The sequence below is a fragment of the Ambystoma mexicanum genome, chromosome 7q, assembly GCF_040938575.1.
Source record: "Ambystoma mexicanum isolate Mex_15411 chromosome 7q, UKY_AmexF1_1, whole genome shotgun sequence".
Taxonomy (NCBI): Eukaryota; Metazoa; Chordata; class Amphibia; order Caudata; family Ambystomatidae; genus Ambystoma; species Ambystoma mexicanum.
Window position 1 is genome coordinate 269,275,709 of NC_090941.1, and position 14,811 is coordinate 269,290,519.

A 14,811-nucleotide genomic window follows, 5' to 3' on the forward strand; every position below is an offset into this window, starting at 1 on the left:
GGGATGTGACCAATCAGTTTGGGGTTTCCTGCTCTTTTTTGGGTGGGACCAAGCCTCATTTGCTTTTGGTCTTTCCCCTTTTGTAATGGCCCGGCAGGTGAAGAACGATGGTCTGGAGGGTTGCCCAGAGCAATGTGGAAGGTTAGATTCATTCTAAACCTTCCAGCCATCGCCTCTTTTGTTTTGCTGTACTCACCCCGAGTGGGACTGGTATGCCCAGACGTGGGTCCCGTGCCTGATGGGCCCAGAGACCTAAGCTACCCCTCACTGATGAGGCCCAACAAGGCTGAAATATGTTTGGGGATGTTTGTGATCTCGTGCAGAAGGTATTTCCCATTTTGTAATGGCTTGGCAGGCGAAGAAAGATGGTCTAGAGGGTTGCCCAGAGCATTGGCAGAGGTTAAGATTAATTCTAAATCTTTCAGCCATCACCTCTTTTGTTTTTATGTACTGTACCTAAACAAGGAGAACAACAAGCTCTTATCCCCTCAGCCCCATTACATCATTACCCTTCTTGGTGCACAAGATCCCTATAACTTCCCAAAAACCTAACCTCACTAAACTGCAGAAAAACACTTCACACAACAGGGCACCACAACTCCAAAGTAAAGCCCCCTCTTCAGTCCACCAGGATAACTGTTACAGTTTGCCTGTTTTAAACAAGAGCATAATAAATGACTCAATGTGTAACTTGAACCCTGTGAAGAAAGGACATCAGATATTTTAGTCACAGTTCTCACACTATCCTCCTTAGGCAGGGCACAAAGATCGAACACAAGTGTTTAAAAATACATCTAAAAAAGGGAATGCTATTATTGCTAACAAAACCAAGAAATAAATGCACCAGACATTGGACTTCTCATACGCATGCAGAGTACACAGTGCAATAGAGCACCTTCACCTCCACCAGTCTATTGTACAACATCTTAAAGCATTCAAAGTATCCCTACTCACCTCCATTACAGATCTTGGTGCTTAAGTATCCTCTTCCGTGCATTCACGTTCATCCCAGGAGTGATAGTAGATGGAAAACTGAGTGAGACAAATACCACGAGTTACTAGCCTTTGCTGGATTTCTTTTTTGGCAAACCCACCAGCAAAAAACGTGTTTAGCTTGGTGCTCATGTCTGAGCTGATGATTGTAGGTCTAGTGCAGTCCCAGAAAAATAGAGACTACCGCCAGTGAAGCAGCTCGTGAGTTGCGATTCCTGAAAAGTTCCATAGCCTTAAAAAAAGAAGCCCTTTAAAGAAGAGGTGGAGCCAGGGGTGTTGCTAGGTCTGGAAAAGACCCGGGGCTACAACCAAAAGATCAGGGGCTATAGCCCCCTTAGCCGCCTCCCTAGCGACGCCTCTGGGTGGAGCTAAAGTAGTCACAAGGTGCCCAAAAGTTGAGAGCTTACTTGTTTCTCAGAGAACCATGTTGAGTGCATCCAGTAATACACTGTGCCTATTGCTTCTCAGGTAGGCAGAAACTGCCCATCTTAAAAGTGGCACACGCTTTCTAGGAAGGTACTGAACACTTTGGAGAAAGTTAATTCATGATGCCCTATCAGCTGTTCACAAAGCCTACACAGGTAGGCTGTTCACAAAGCCTACACAGGTATGCTGTTCACAAAGACTACACAGGTATGCTGTTCACAAAGCCTACACAGGTATGCTGTTCACAAAGCCTACACAGGTATGCTGTTCACAAGGACTACACAGGTATGCTGTTCACAAAGACTACACAGGTATGCTGTTCACAAAGCCTACAAAGCCTACACAGGTATGCTGTTTACAAAGCCTACACAGGTAGGCTGTTCACAAAGCCTACACAGGTATGGTGATCACAGAGCCTACACAGGTAGGCTGTTCACAGAGACTACACAGGTAGGCTGTTCACAAAGCCTACACAGGTATGCTGTTCACAAAGCCTACACAGGTATGCTGTTCACAAAGCCTACACAGGTATGCTGTTCACAAAGCCTACAAAGCCTACACAGGTATGCTGTTCACAAAGACTACACAGGTATGCTGTTCACAAAGCCTACACAGTTAGGCTGTTCACAAAGCCTACACAGGTATGGTGATCACAAATCCTACACAGGTATGCTGTTCACAAAGCCTACACAGGTATGCTGTTCACAAAGCCTACACAGTTAGGCTGTTCACAAAGCCTACACAGGTATGGTGATCACAAAGCCTACACAGTTAGGCTGTTCACAAAGCCTTCACAGGTATGTTGATCACAAACCTACACAGGTATGCTGTTCACAAAGCCTATACAGGTATGCTGTTCACAAAGCCTACACAGTTAGGCTGTTCACAAAGCCTACACAGGTATGGTGATCACAAAGCCTACACAGGTATGCTGTTCACAAAGCCTACACAGGTATGCTGTTCACAAAGCCTACACAGGTATGGTGATCACAAAGCATACACAGGTATGCTGTTCACAAAGCCTACACAGGTATGCTGTTCACAAAGCCTACACAGTTAGGCTGTTCACAAAGCCTACACAGGTATGGTGATCACAAAGCCTACACAGGCATGCTGTTCACAAAGCCTACACAGGTATGCTGTTCACAAAGCCTAGACAGGTAGGCTGTTCACAAAGCCTACACAGGTATGGTGATCACAGAGCCTACACAGGTAGGCTGTTCACAGAGACTACACAGGTATGCTGTTCACAAAGCCTACACAGGTATGGCCTACACAGGTAGGCTGTTCACAAAGCCTACACAGGTAGGCTGTTCACAAAGCCTACACAGGTAGGCTGTTCACAAAGCCTACACAGGTATGCTGTTCACAAAGCCTACACAGGTATGCTGTTCACAAAGCCTACACAGGTAGGCTGTTCACAGAGCCTACACAGGTAGGCTGTTCACAAAGCCTACACAGGTAGGCTGTTCACAAAGCCTACACAGGTAGGCTGTTCACAAAGCCTACACAGGTATGCTGTTCACAAAGCCTACACAGGTAGGCTGTTCACAAAGCCTACACAGGTATGCTGTTCACCCATTCGTTTAATCACAGCACAGAAATGCACTAATGTATCAAATGCAAAGAATGCATCACCTTTCATTTGCATTTGAACATAAAATGTTTGTATCTGGTAAGCCATCGTCTGTAGACATCAACACTCGTGTGGCCCAAAACTTTCTTTGATACTGGTCTTGCTCACCCTTTTGAGATGTTGTTTATCATTTTCCACTTCGAGAAACCTGTAACTTTTTGAGTTGCCCCTGGACAGATGCTCAGTTCTCCCGGTTGCCGCTACGGCTGCAGAGGTTGAAGCCTACCTGGTGACTCCATGGTGGATTTGGGGACCATTGTGCGACGTACTTCGCTGAAATTACTTTTAATGTGTTCATTAATCTTTTTACACCAGTGGTATTTATTGAATATGTATTTATTTATTTTGATGTGTCCAGTGAATTTTGCTCTGATTTCGGTGTGTGGGAAATAAGCACCAGAAATAAACATCAGTGAATCTATGCAATGTTTATTGCTAGTAGTTCATTATCATTTCTTTTACAGCATGTATATCCGGATATGGGTTGTCTGACCTTAAAAAATGACCTACTGCTGAATTGATCTATTTATTTGGACACATTTATTTTGACCTACTGCCGGGGGACACCCCCTAGAGTCCCCCATAATGCGGTGGGAGACTCCCAAACCCCCTGACTTCCCCGCACCTTAACCTATCCCCTTGTCTCACCCCACATCTATTTTTTTTAATTAAAATGTACCAATTGACCTACCAAATTCGATCAATAAAACGCAATCAATTCAGAGCAGGTCAATTTGGCATTAGGTAATATTGGGCAATACCTGTACATCCTACTGTGTTCCCGTTCATGTTGAATGCATCGGGTGCAATCATATGAACCACGTACAATACCTAACACAAACACACAATCTGATGAACTCCTGTATGGTACAATTCTCAATGAACCTCCAATCCACCACTTCATTCAAAATCGGCATCCTAATCAAGCTGTCTCCCCTCACTCACTGTACTGGCATCCCTCAGCAGTTCAGAACTGACAGTAACTGGATGCCATGTGAAGCGGTGTATGGTGCAAACAACTTGCAAGTGGCTAGAGGTGGTATTAGGTACCCTGTGGGAGTTTAACATTACCATATGAGTGGTGTGCCTTAAACCCACAATCATCAAAACACCCCAAGGTAAAACTCAAAGAACATAAGTAGTGCCACACAGATTACAAATGATCATGGTGTCCCAAACTGTACTGTTTTTCTGCACCCTGATTGTTATTAGTTTAATGTATTCATTTCTTTTGTATTTTATTTGTTTGAAGACATCAAAACAAAAGCCCCAAAATAAATTAAAAAATCAAAATCAAAAATGCATTGGTGAAGGTGAGAGTCAAACCTGTCTCCCTGGACTTCTTTTCGCTGGATGCAAAAACTCTCTGCTTCACTACCCGTGCCATAAAGATGAAGCCTCGAGAAGTGAGGATGTACATACACCCCTCCCAATACATCACAATGCTATGCCCTAAAAAGTGATCATCACATTGATCCATGACAAAGAATGTAAGTCTAATTGCTGTTCTGAGCATGCCCGTCCCTGTGCATACTTTTGCACAGCAAACTAATAACGTGGCCTTGTTTAACTTTCTCCATAAGCATCACAGTCTTTCCCTGCATGCACTGGTCTTGGCCAAGTAACAGAGGTCAAAACGAGACAAACTGTTTTGTGCGTGGTCCAGCAAACTATACAACCCGCACTCCCCTCCATCAGCACATTCAGGACTGGTCTTGTGTGTTATTTCCTGTATTAAGAGCAGCATGCCTGCAGAGAGAATACACTCTTTTTCTCTCATGTTATCCCACCAAACTGTAGCCTATGCACTGTGTTTGAGTGCTCTTACAGCAGAGTGGTTCATTCACACCTGACTTTTAGCCACTCTCTAGACATCAACTTTAGTAATGCCCTTTAATAGGACCCTATTTAGTGGGTGATTGTGGGCCAGGCGCAGAAGGCCTGCTGGTTCTAGCTTCTATCAGACCCAAACTTTTACATTCTTCTTCCCTCATATCCAATGAAAGGCTTGGATAGCCTGACCCCAAAGATATCAAAGTTGCTTCAGCTGCCAGTCACCTCCCTAATGGACACATATCAGCTACTCCCATCCAGCATCTGTGGTCATGGATGGAGTAGGGGGCAGGGTGCAGTCAAGACGTGTCAGCTGACAACCAATCAAAATATTAAATAATACTACACAATTTAATGTATTGTTGATTCATTATGAGTTCTTAGTAAGCATAGAAATACATAACGTAACAAGCTCAATAGAGCAGAGCGCGACAAGGGCATCATATCTTTATGACATTTTCTCAATACCAGGTATAAGTGGGTAGGCCTGGCTCTTGACGCCAGTTACGCAGCTCATTCCAACACACATTTCTGAGGTAGGCAGAGCGCATTCATAGGTCCTATACCCACCATCACATTGATATAATAAATATTGTTGACGCTCTCTGGTCCATGGCAGCAGAAAACGTGTATGATCACAGAATATATGCACCAAAGGAAAACTAGTCCTATGTCCTGTGAGAAGGCTATGGTGCAATGAAAAGCCTCCACTCTCTTGCAGACTGTCTGCAATCACAGGGAACCTCATTACAAGTTTGCTGGTCTGGAAACAACAGTGCCGGTAAGCTTGCCGGTACCATTGATTCCGAACTGGCAAACTACAAGTTCTGAGAGCGGGTGCCGTTCCACCTGCCAGGTCTGACCTGGTGGGCGGAATAGCACCCACTCGCAGACCTTGACGGATGCACCGGCACCATTCATGAATGGGAATGGGGAGTAATATTTTCCAGCGACCAGCAATGTGCAATTACCAAGACCTCTGGCGCCGTAATGTCCCAGTGAGTCCGTATTGCCGGCACTGGAAAAGAAATAACACCGGCGGCAGCCATGCCATTTTTACTGGCACGGCTACCACATGACTCATAATGAGGCCCAGTGACTGAAATGTTCCACCTCAAACCAAAGAAGAAGACTGGGTTCAACAATCTCTAAATATGAGAAAAGTACTGCACATAGAGGTCAACAGTATCATACAACTAAGTCAATGAAGGAAAACTATTAGCAGAGTGAAGTTACTGAACAGTCATTTTTTGTTTCGCCCACCCTCCACAACCCTCACATCTCATCCGTGTGATTAAATGCTCAAGCAACATTCTGGTGTACCACTGTTGCACTGTTGCTCTTGGTATTACCCATCTCATAGTCCATGGAAACAAATAACGTGTACAAGACAAGAGCCCAGGCATGGCAACTCTGCTTTAATTGCCCAGAGCGTGGAAGGCTAATCCTAGCTCTGAAACGCAAATGGGTCCGGGCGCCAAAGCTTCCCAAAATGTTTCTGCCAAACCTGCAAAGGCAGTGCCTACGAATCCAGTGGTCGGTACTGAACTGGGCAAGTAATGTACTATTCATCTGGCAAACTCTCCCCCTTGCCTGTTCAACTTATTGGTTACATTGGGCAGGCATTATGCGGTATTCTCTCTCTCTCTCTCTCTCTCTCTCTCTCTCTCTCTCTCTCTCACTCTCTCTCTCTCTTTCTCTCTCTCTCTCTCTCTCCCTCTCTCTCTTTCTCTCTCTCTCTCTCTCTCTCTCTCTTCTCTCCCACACTGCCAGTACCATGTTGTCTTTCTTATCATAATATAATGTTTCTTAAGGGAAGCCCTCAAATTCAGTCCGGCCACCAGCAGAAGCAGGGTATCCTCTCCACCATTATGCTCAATGTCATTATATATTATACATTCTGCAGTCATTATATTGATTTATGTTACTAAGATGTATACAGCACATCGCTCTCTCTCTCTGTCTTTATCTGTCTCTCCTTTTCTCTTTGACTGTCACACACTTGCTGTCTTCTTTTCTCAGTGTGGTATGGTCATTGTCACCTCTCCCTCTCCTTCTCTAATGTATGCCTCTTTATAATTCCCCTGGTCTCTGTCTCTACTTGTTATCACCATGACTCTCTGTCGCTCTTTCCCTCTCTCTCTCTCTCACTCTCTCTGCCACCGTGTCCCCCACCCTCCCTCTTTCGCTCTTCCCTCTTTCTCTCTTTCTCTCGTTCTCTCTTTCTCTCTTACTCTTTCCCACTCTCCCTCTCTCAGTACAGTGAAGTCTTTGTCATTGGCTCTCTATATCTTTCGTTCTCTCACTCTCATAAACTCTACCTTTCTTCTGTACATGTCTGCAATTTTTTCTCCTTAGGGTAATGTGCTAAAATATTATAACATAATATTACAGTAAACACTTCCTTAACCTAAGAGGACGCTGAACTGCACCAGACTGTGGGATGGCTCCACCCAAGGTGGCCTCAGCTATACTGAGGGCCAAGTACTGCCTTTGTCTCCAAGACCCCATCCCTGACATGCAACACACACAGTATGCAATGGATGTTCTCAATGGAGGTAGTACACAGGAGCTTTTGCAATATCTCATCCATAGAGTTCACCTTCGCCATACCTGATATCACCGATATTGACCCTGTCATCTCATCAATCACACCCACAAAAGTCCCATTGGCTCTTTAACCCATTGGCATCACTAAATTCCATTACCCCTTTGTGGTTTAATAGCACATATGCAAAGTGTCGCCACTCCATGGCTCAAAGCAAGATTTGAGGGTGACCACATCCAGATTTTATAAAATAAAACAAATGCATTCTTGCAGGTGCAAGGCAGAAATCACACCCTCCTTCACGTCCCTCTCCCGCCTTCTTCTGCCTCGCCCCTAACCTCCTTATTACCGCAAACCAGAGGCAGTCATCACCTTTCCCCTACATCCCACCCATCTCTTTTTTCCCCAGTCACTAAAAATGGCAGCAGTCCACCCTTCACCACTGACTCTAACTGTTCCTTCTCATTCCCTTACACCAGTTAATCTTAATCTGTGCAGTACATTTTCTTACACTACTGCAATATGGTTATCCTCCCTGTGCCTACAGTGCAAATGTTTAACTTATTCAAAGTTGTAGATTCCTAACTGCACTCTACATTTTTGTGTCTAATTTTAAAACACTTACACTTTTTTCCTTGCCTCCAGTATATATACTGTTTTGCTGTGAACTACATTACATATTTCTGCCAACATGTGTTTCCTGCTACAAACTCTTCATCAGTGCATTTTGACTTTTCTTTAACACTAGAGTAAGTCAATTTGCTAATGGGTTTAACCTTGTAGCTGGAATAATCTTTGTGTTTAGAATAATCCTTCATTATTGTTGTCTTCCTTGGTGTTTTGGGTTGTCTTTATTTTACCATTAACTGAAAACATCCTGTTTTTTGTTCTCCTTGTGTCTTTTTTTCAAATTGACTGTAATTCGCTTCCTCTGTATAATTGTCTACTAACAATCAAAGTTCCTTATCAAATTGCACTATTTCTCTCGTAGTCTTTAATAAATGCTAACTGTTCACTTTAGACAGTGCAGTCTCATTTGACATTAATACCCTCTTTGGTATGGATTATCCCTTGTCTTATGCAGGTAGTCTTTGTATGGTGTGACAGTGCATATAACATTAAAGGTTTCCATACTTAGAGACAGTTCAGAATCCAAAATGGAATCCATCCCGACAAGGTTGATAAAGCCAAATGAGACTGTGGGCCTCATTACACGGTAGAAGGTAACCATGGGGCAATTAGCGCCATGGCTACCCCCTACCGCCTTCTGGATCCGGGTAGGCGGTATAGGGACTTACCGGGTCATTCAGACCCTTGAGGACCCGGTAAGTCCCCATGCCAATTGCCATTCCCCATTCCCATTCGAGCCCCCATAGGGCTCAATGGGAATGGGGAAAGAGCTAATAACGGTACCGCTATTAGCGGTACCGTTATTTGCTCTGAAGTCCCTCAGCGGGTCCCTTCCTTAACGTGTGGTCTGACCACACGTTAAGGACGGCAACCGCTGAGGGACCTCGTAGTAGGGCGGTAGGGGATTACCGGCACCGGTGTCCTTACTGGTGCCGGTAATCCCCTACCGCCTACCGTGTAATGAGGCCATGTGTGTCCTAAACTAATGTAAACGAAGATTGATTTGATCCTGGGATTGACAACCTAATGCTTGAAAGTGCAGAGACATAGACCTGTATCTACCAAGCAGTGGGGCTACTTTCTTCCATAAAAACTGAAACAGTACAGGTAATAATAATATGTTGTTTTAACTGTAAACCATTTTAATCTATCATTCCTTCCTTATGAATCTATGTAGTAACATATGAAAATGTCTTGACTGTGGAATCGGGAAGAGTCTCTATGTTGGCCCAAAAATAACTTTATCTGGAGAAAGTAAATATTCCTCCCAGATTTGTATTTGCAGACCATTTAAAGAAGTAATTGAAGACAAGATTAAGAGAAGAGCCCTCAAACTGGTACACAAGGCCTTGCCCATGAAGTCCATACAACATACATGTATGCACTAAAGGTTAAGCATCGCAGGTACTTCAACATACATCAACAAGTGCTGGGCCAAAACCTTGTGCATAGGCACTGCGTTTTCATCCAGCACCCTGGCGAGAGCGGAGATGGTGCAATTATTCCTCTGATCGCCTATCAGTGATTGGGGAAAATGTGCATGTGTAGTAGGGTACTCACTGAGGTCTAGTATTGTGGAAAATAATGCAGTGTATGTTAAGATATTACAAATATCTATGACAAGTACTTTAGAAATCCAGGTTGTTCGGTGGCAATGACAGATTTATTGGTGATGAATGTCAGTAATGTAGCTTAGGCTACCAGATCAATGTCATAATGCTGAAAACTAAAACAAGAGGATGCTCAATATTTGCTAGCAAGACACTATGACAGTTAAGTGTATTACTGCAGGACATTGGCCTTTGGGGATCATGGTGAAGGCTCGCACTAGCTTCTCAAGAATGGTTAGAACGATTCAGGCAGGGTTATAAAATAATGATGTGATGCTCCGTTTCGAGATTTAAACTGGAAGTGATTGACAAATTTCTGCAGCAGGAGCATTAACTGAAAACGATGATGTAGTTGTGCAAATTATAAAAATAGATGATGTAACTTCTGACCAACTACTACTGTCTTTTCAGTATCTCCATAAAAGCGTTTTTGATTTCTGAAAAAGTTGGAATTGACTTCCAGAAATGTTACTTGAAGTTATTCAATGTATTTCCAAATACTTTGCAGTTTCTACAATCAATTATTGTAGAACGTTTAAACACAGATCACTACAGAAGGTCTTAACCCCTTAGCAATGTTTGCGTACTTCAGTTTAAGGAAAATTAGCATTGTGTTTTCATGCCTGCTACTGCAACTTGGAATTAGTCTACTTGTCATTGAGGATAGCCCCAATGTCCAAGCTTCTGCAACCTGGACACTATGAAATAAAGCCATACGCGGGAAACAGCTTGTTCATACTTCAGGAGCCTTTTTCAGAAGTTATGAGAAAAGATTTTTCTGAAAGTGTTGTTGTCTGATTTTTGATACCAGGACATTGTGAAAATGTGAATAATGTGAACAGCCAGGTTGATAAGGCAGTTTATTTATTTATTTATTTATTTTAGATTTTATAAAGCACTGCTCAAAAAAAGGCCTTCGAGCGCTGAAAATACAATACCTAAAATACTACAAAACAGTAAAACATACACCATAAATTAAAACAGAGTGTAGAGGAGGTCCCAAGCACGACGTGCACTCAAATTGTTTTATTTTGAAGTACCAGTAACTTTCACGCCAAAATATGTGACGTATGATGAGCAAATAAACCAGCAGCGAGCCACAGTGGGGCTCTCTCCAGTACCTATCAAAGAACAGCACCTGTGAAGTACCAACGCAGAAGAAAACCTGGACAATAAGGTATCCATTGAGAAAGCCATATCGACAAATAAAACAAAATGAAGAATGTCTGAGCACAGTCACTGAAGAAGCTAAAAAGATACAGAAGGAAGACAATTGGTGACGTCACAAGAACCCGGACTGACTCACATATAGAAGATATGACGACCTGCAAATGACGAAAAGAGACGAAACACTCTAGATAAGTGACATCTTGAGTTTAAAGGGAAATTACTGATGTCAAATGTAAGAAGCTTATGCCATGAGCGTGGTGAAAATATGCAGCCAGTTTACACGTGTACATATGCTTGGAACCGCAAGAAAGCTAAGAAAATTGTGTGGCTTGCTATGCTTAGTAGTAAGATATATTGCGGCAAGCACCACCTATAAATATCTACCTCAAAACGGAGCATTTTATATATGTTTACTTCCACAATGCACAAGAGCAGAATCAATCAAAGGTTACTAAAGGTCTCAGCAGAGGAGCCCCTCAGCATGTAAATCAAAAACTAAAGACAGAAAGAAACTCAGACACATACAAATCGTGCCAAGGAGCCAAGGTTGTATCGGCTGAAATAGACCAACAATAGATACAATTAATGAAGCAAAGAACAGAATATCCTGTTCAGAGAGGTCAAGATGAGCTGCAGAATGCAGGTGGTGGGCAAAACTAAATCAAATACACAAATTGCATGGAGAATGAGACGATTTCACGGTTTTCGAATCACGTGACTAGCCAAGCGAGAAGAGATGAAACTTTCACACCTACGCGTGGCCTTTTGCCATGCACAGATATCTGAACTTTTCCAGACAGAGATGCAGTCTCGAGGCCACCACAAAGAAATAATTGACACATGACCACTGAGGTGATGATTGACTGTAGCAATAATTGGAGGAAGTCTGGGGGAGCAGATAAGCACCCTGCACCTGGTCGGCTATTCTGCACGCTGCTAAGCTAGTGGAAAAGTATGAGTGGGGTTGGTGCCAACCCAATCATAGTGGGCCAAGGGTTTATATTCACATAATCGAATGTCAAAATGTCGAAAGTCATAATCTCGAGAAAAAAAATGTCAAAAACAAAAAAGTCGATTTTTTTTTTTTTAATTATGTTTTTTATTTGAAATGGGGGGTTCTCCACCCAAACCCCCTTTTTACATTTGTTTTTGTTTTCCCCATTTCTTTTATTCCCGGACCCCAAAAAATATATATAAATAAAAAAATAAAACATTCAAGATTATGACTTTCGACATTATTGATTCAATATTTTGACTGCACACCTGGGCCAAGTAATCTAGGATCCTATAGTTAGTGGAACCAATGAGGCATCGTACTTTTAGTGACGTTCACCGCAGCCATTTTGAAGGAAGGTCTTAGATGCCCCATCTGACACTGTTTATCCAATCCCCTCACTCCGTTACCATATACAGATATAGCACCTATATTAAAGTTACCTTCCTATAACCAATAGAATTGCATGCAACATTTTATGCATTACATGTCAGTGATGATGGGTTTTTAGTATAAATTATGTGTTTTTTATGAAGTTCGTTGGAGTTGTTGAAGCGAGAAGGAAGATCAAGCAATAGCTGATGTTCATGAACTTCCCGTTTTTTGTACTTGTCATTAAACAGACTCAGTTTGCCAAAACATTGAGTTGTCATTATTGATTTGATGATGCTAGAATATTAATCTGCATCCCCATCCATCTCACGGGTGCTGGTGCCTCATCTGAAAGTGCTATTGGGCAACCCACAGCTTTATGGGCCGGTTGGGGTCCTAGTGCACAAAAGTTGGCATCCAAAAGGCAGCATGAGCCCCACAGTACAACAATTAAATTCTCTGAAAGAGAGCACAACAGCATAAAAACTCAGCATATACATTAGGCACCATTCTTAAATTGGAAGCAGGTGAAATATTCTTCAACTTTTTATATCTATATCGACTAAAAAATACTGTCAGATTGTGCTAGTCAGAGCCAATAACCACACAGTCAGTGGTAATCTTTGTATACCAATCTGGGATTTGGATTCTCCAGAGTGGTCCCAGGTCTTTCAGTCTGATGCAGCTATGGCCCTTGTTTCTTAATGGCTCTAGAGTCTCTGTCCTCTCTGGCTTATCCACATTAGTTATAATAATGTTCCTGTGGTCCATATTAAGCACTCTTTGATGTATATCAAGAATCTCAGGCATTGTGAACTTTTTAATACAAATATCACCCACATAAGGAGAAAAATCTGAGCTGTATATAGGGGCCACCAAATCCATGGACTTTTGCAGTTATGGCATACCAGCACATGTGTAATCTCCAAGTGCGGACACTGATACAGCACCTGAAGCTAAACAAATCAGATTGGTTTGGTATTCCGTGATTTCATTACCGCCAGTTACCTTGCAACTAATTTCAACCAAATCTTCTTGGGTACCTATATCCATCTGGTTAACAGATACCTGAGTTTTATTTAGGTCAGTTTTTCCACTGAATATACCGCTTTCAACAGGGGCCTGCATTCAAACCGTGTTGAAGGAATCCACCCATTGACGAAAGTCCACACTATTTTTGCATTGATTAAGATCAACAATGATCTTCTCCTTAATGGATTGCCAACTCGTAACACAGGTATAACCAACTCCCACTCCCTTACTATACAGATGGACTTGTTAGAGGGCCTTTATAATGAAATTCTCCCTACACTTCAAGGCTGACTGCATCGCATTAGATGCGGCCACAAATAGCTTATCATGATTTCCAGATTGGCTTTCAGCTGGTAATCCCGGACCAGCATGATCGTTTCTACAAACTGCTTCTTCAGTGACCAATTCTTATCTTGTCATTGGGATGACCAGTATAGAGTCATTATCCTCCTTCATTATATTCATATTTTCTTCTTGAAGACATTGGGGGTCATTCCGAGTTTGGAGGTAGCCATGGTGCTATTAGCACCATGGCTGCCCCCAGTCCCGCGTCCGGGTCCAGTCTAGCTGAATGGGGACTTACCAGGTCATTCCTACCTTGGAGGACCCGGTAAATCTCCATTCAGTAAACCATTCCCCATTCCCATTTGAGCCCCCATATTGACCCATAAGTCAACCCTGTTAGGCAGAGGGAGAGGTTCAACAGTTTGCCCGAGCATCCGTTTAACCGTATGGGACCTAGTAATTGGCATTGAGAGAGAATAACTTTCTATTCCCTTCGAGGATAAATAGGTTAGGAAGATAAAGAACAATATATTCTAGATGTATAAAATGCTTATGGATCTCATGACTACATCGGAAACTCATCGAGAAGTGTATCCAGAAACTCATGTCCAGTAGCGTCATAAATGCAGCACAACCTCTACTACATATCACATGCCTGAATATCTTGATACCTTTGGAGGCTTTCTAAACTGCTTTTTCTTATACCTTGGCAGGAAAAACAGTGGCTCTAGTTTGAAGGAAGCTGGCAGTCAACAGACCCAGCCTCAGGCACTCAAGAGGTGGCTGTCCAACACCCAAAGACAAGAAAGGAGGCCAACAGCAGGAAAAGGAATAGGGAGAGAGACTGCACCAGAAATCGGCTGAAAGCCGTACTGCAGACGAGTGTGCCACCAGGCCTCAAAGTGCGCTGTCATGCCACAGGGGCTTCCACCAAGAAACAGTGCTGAGTCACTAATCGTACTGTGGCCAGAATCATTTTTCAGGTGAACTTACTGCAGGATGGTGGCCAACCACCCAAGTGGTGGCTCATGTTCAGCAGGTATGATGGAACAGTTGATTTTGGCCATATTATGTTTTAAACGATTGTATTATTGTTTATATATAGGAAGGAACAATGCTCTTTTGATACAAAAAGAATGTACAACAGATAAAAACTCAGATTTGACAGGAAGCAATGAGCTTCTTACAATGGGGTGAGTTTGAGTTATATTCTGACCAGGATGTGGAGGTGAGTAAATGGATCAGCCACCCGGAACAATGCTAGGGTGGACTTGCATAGATT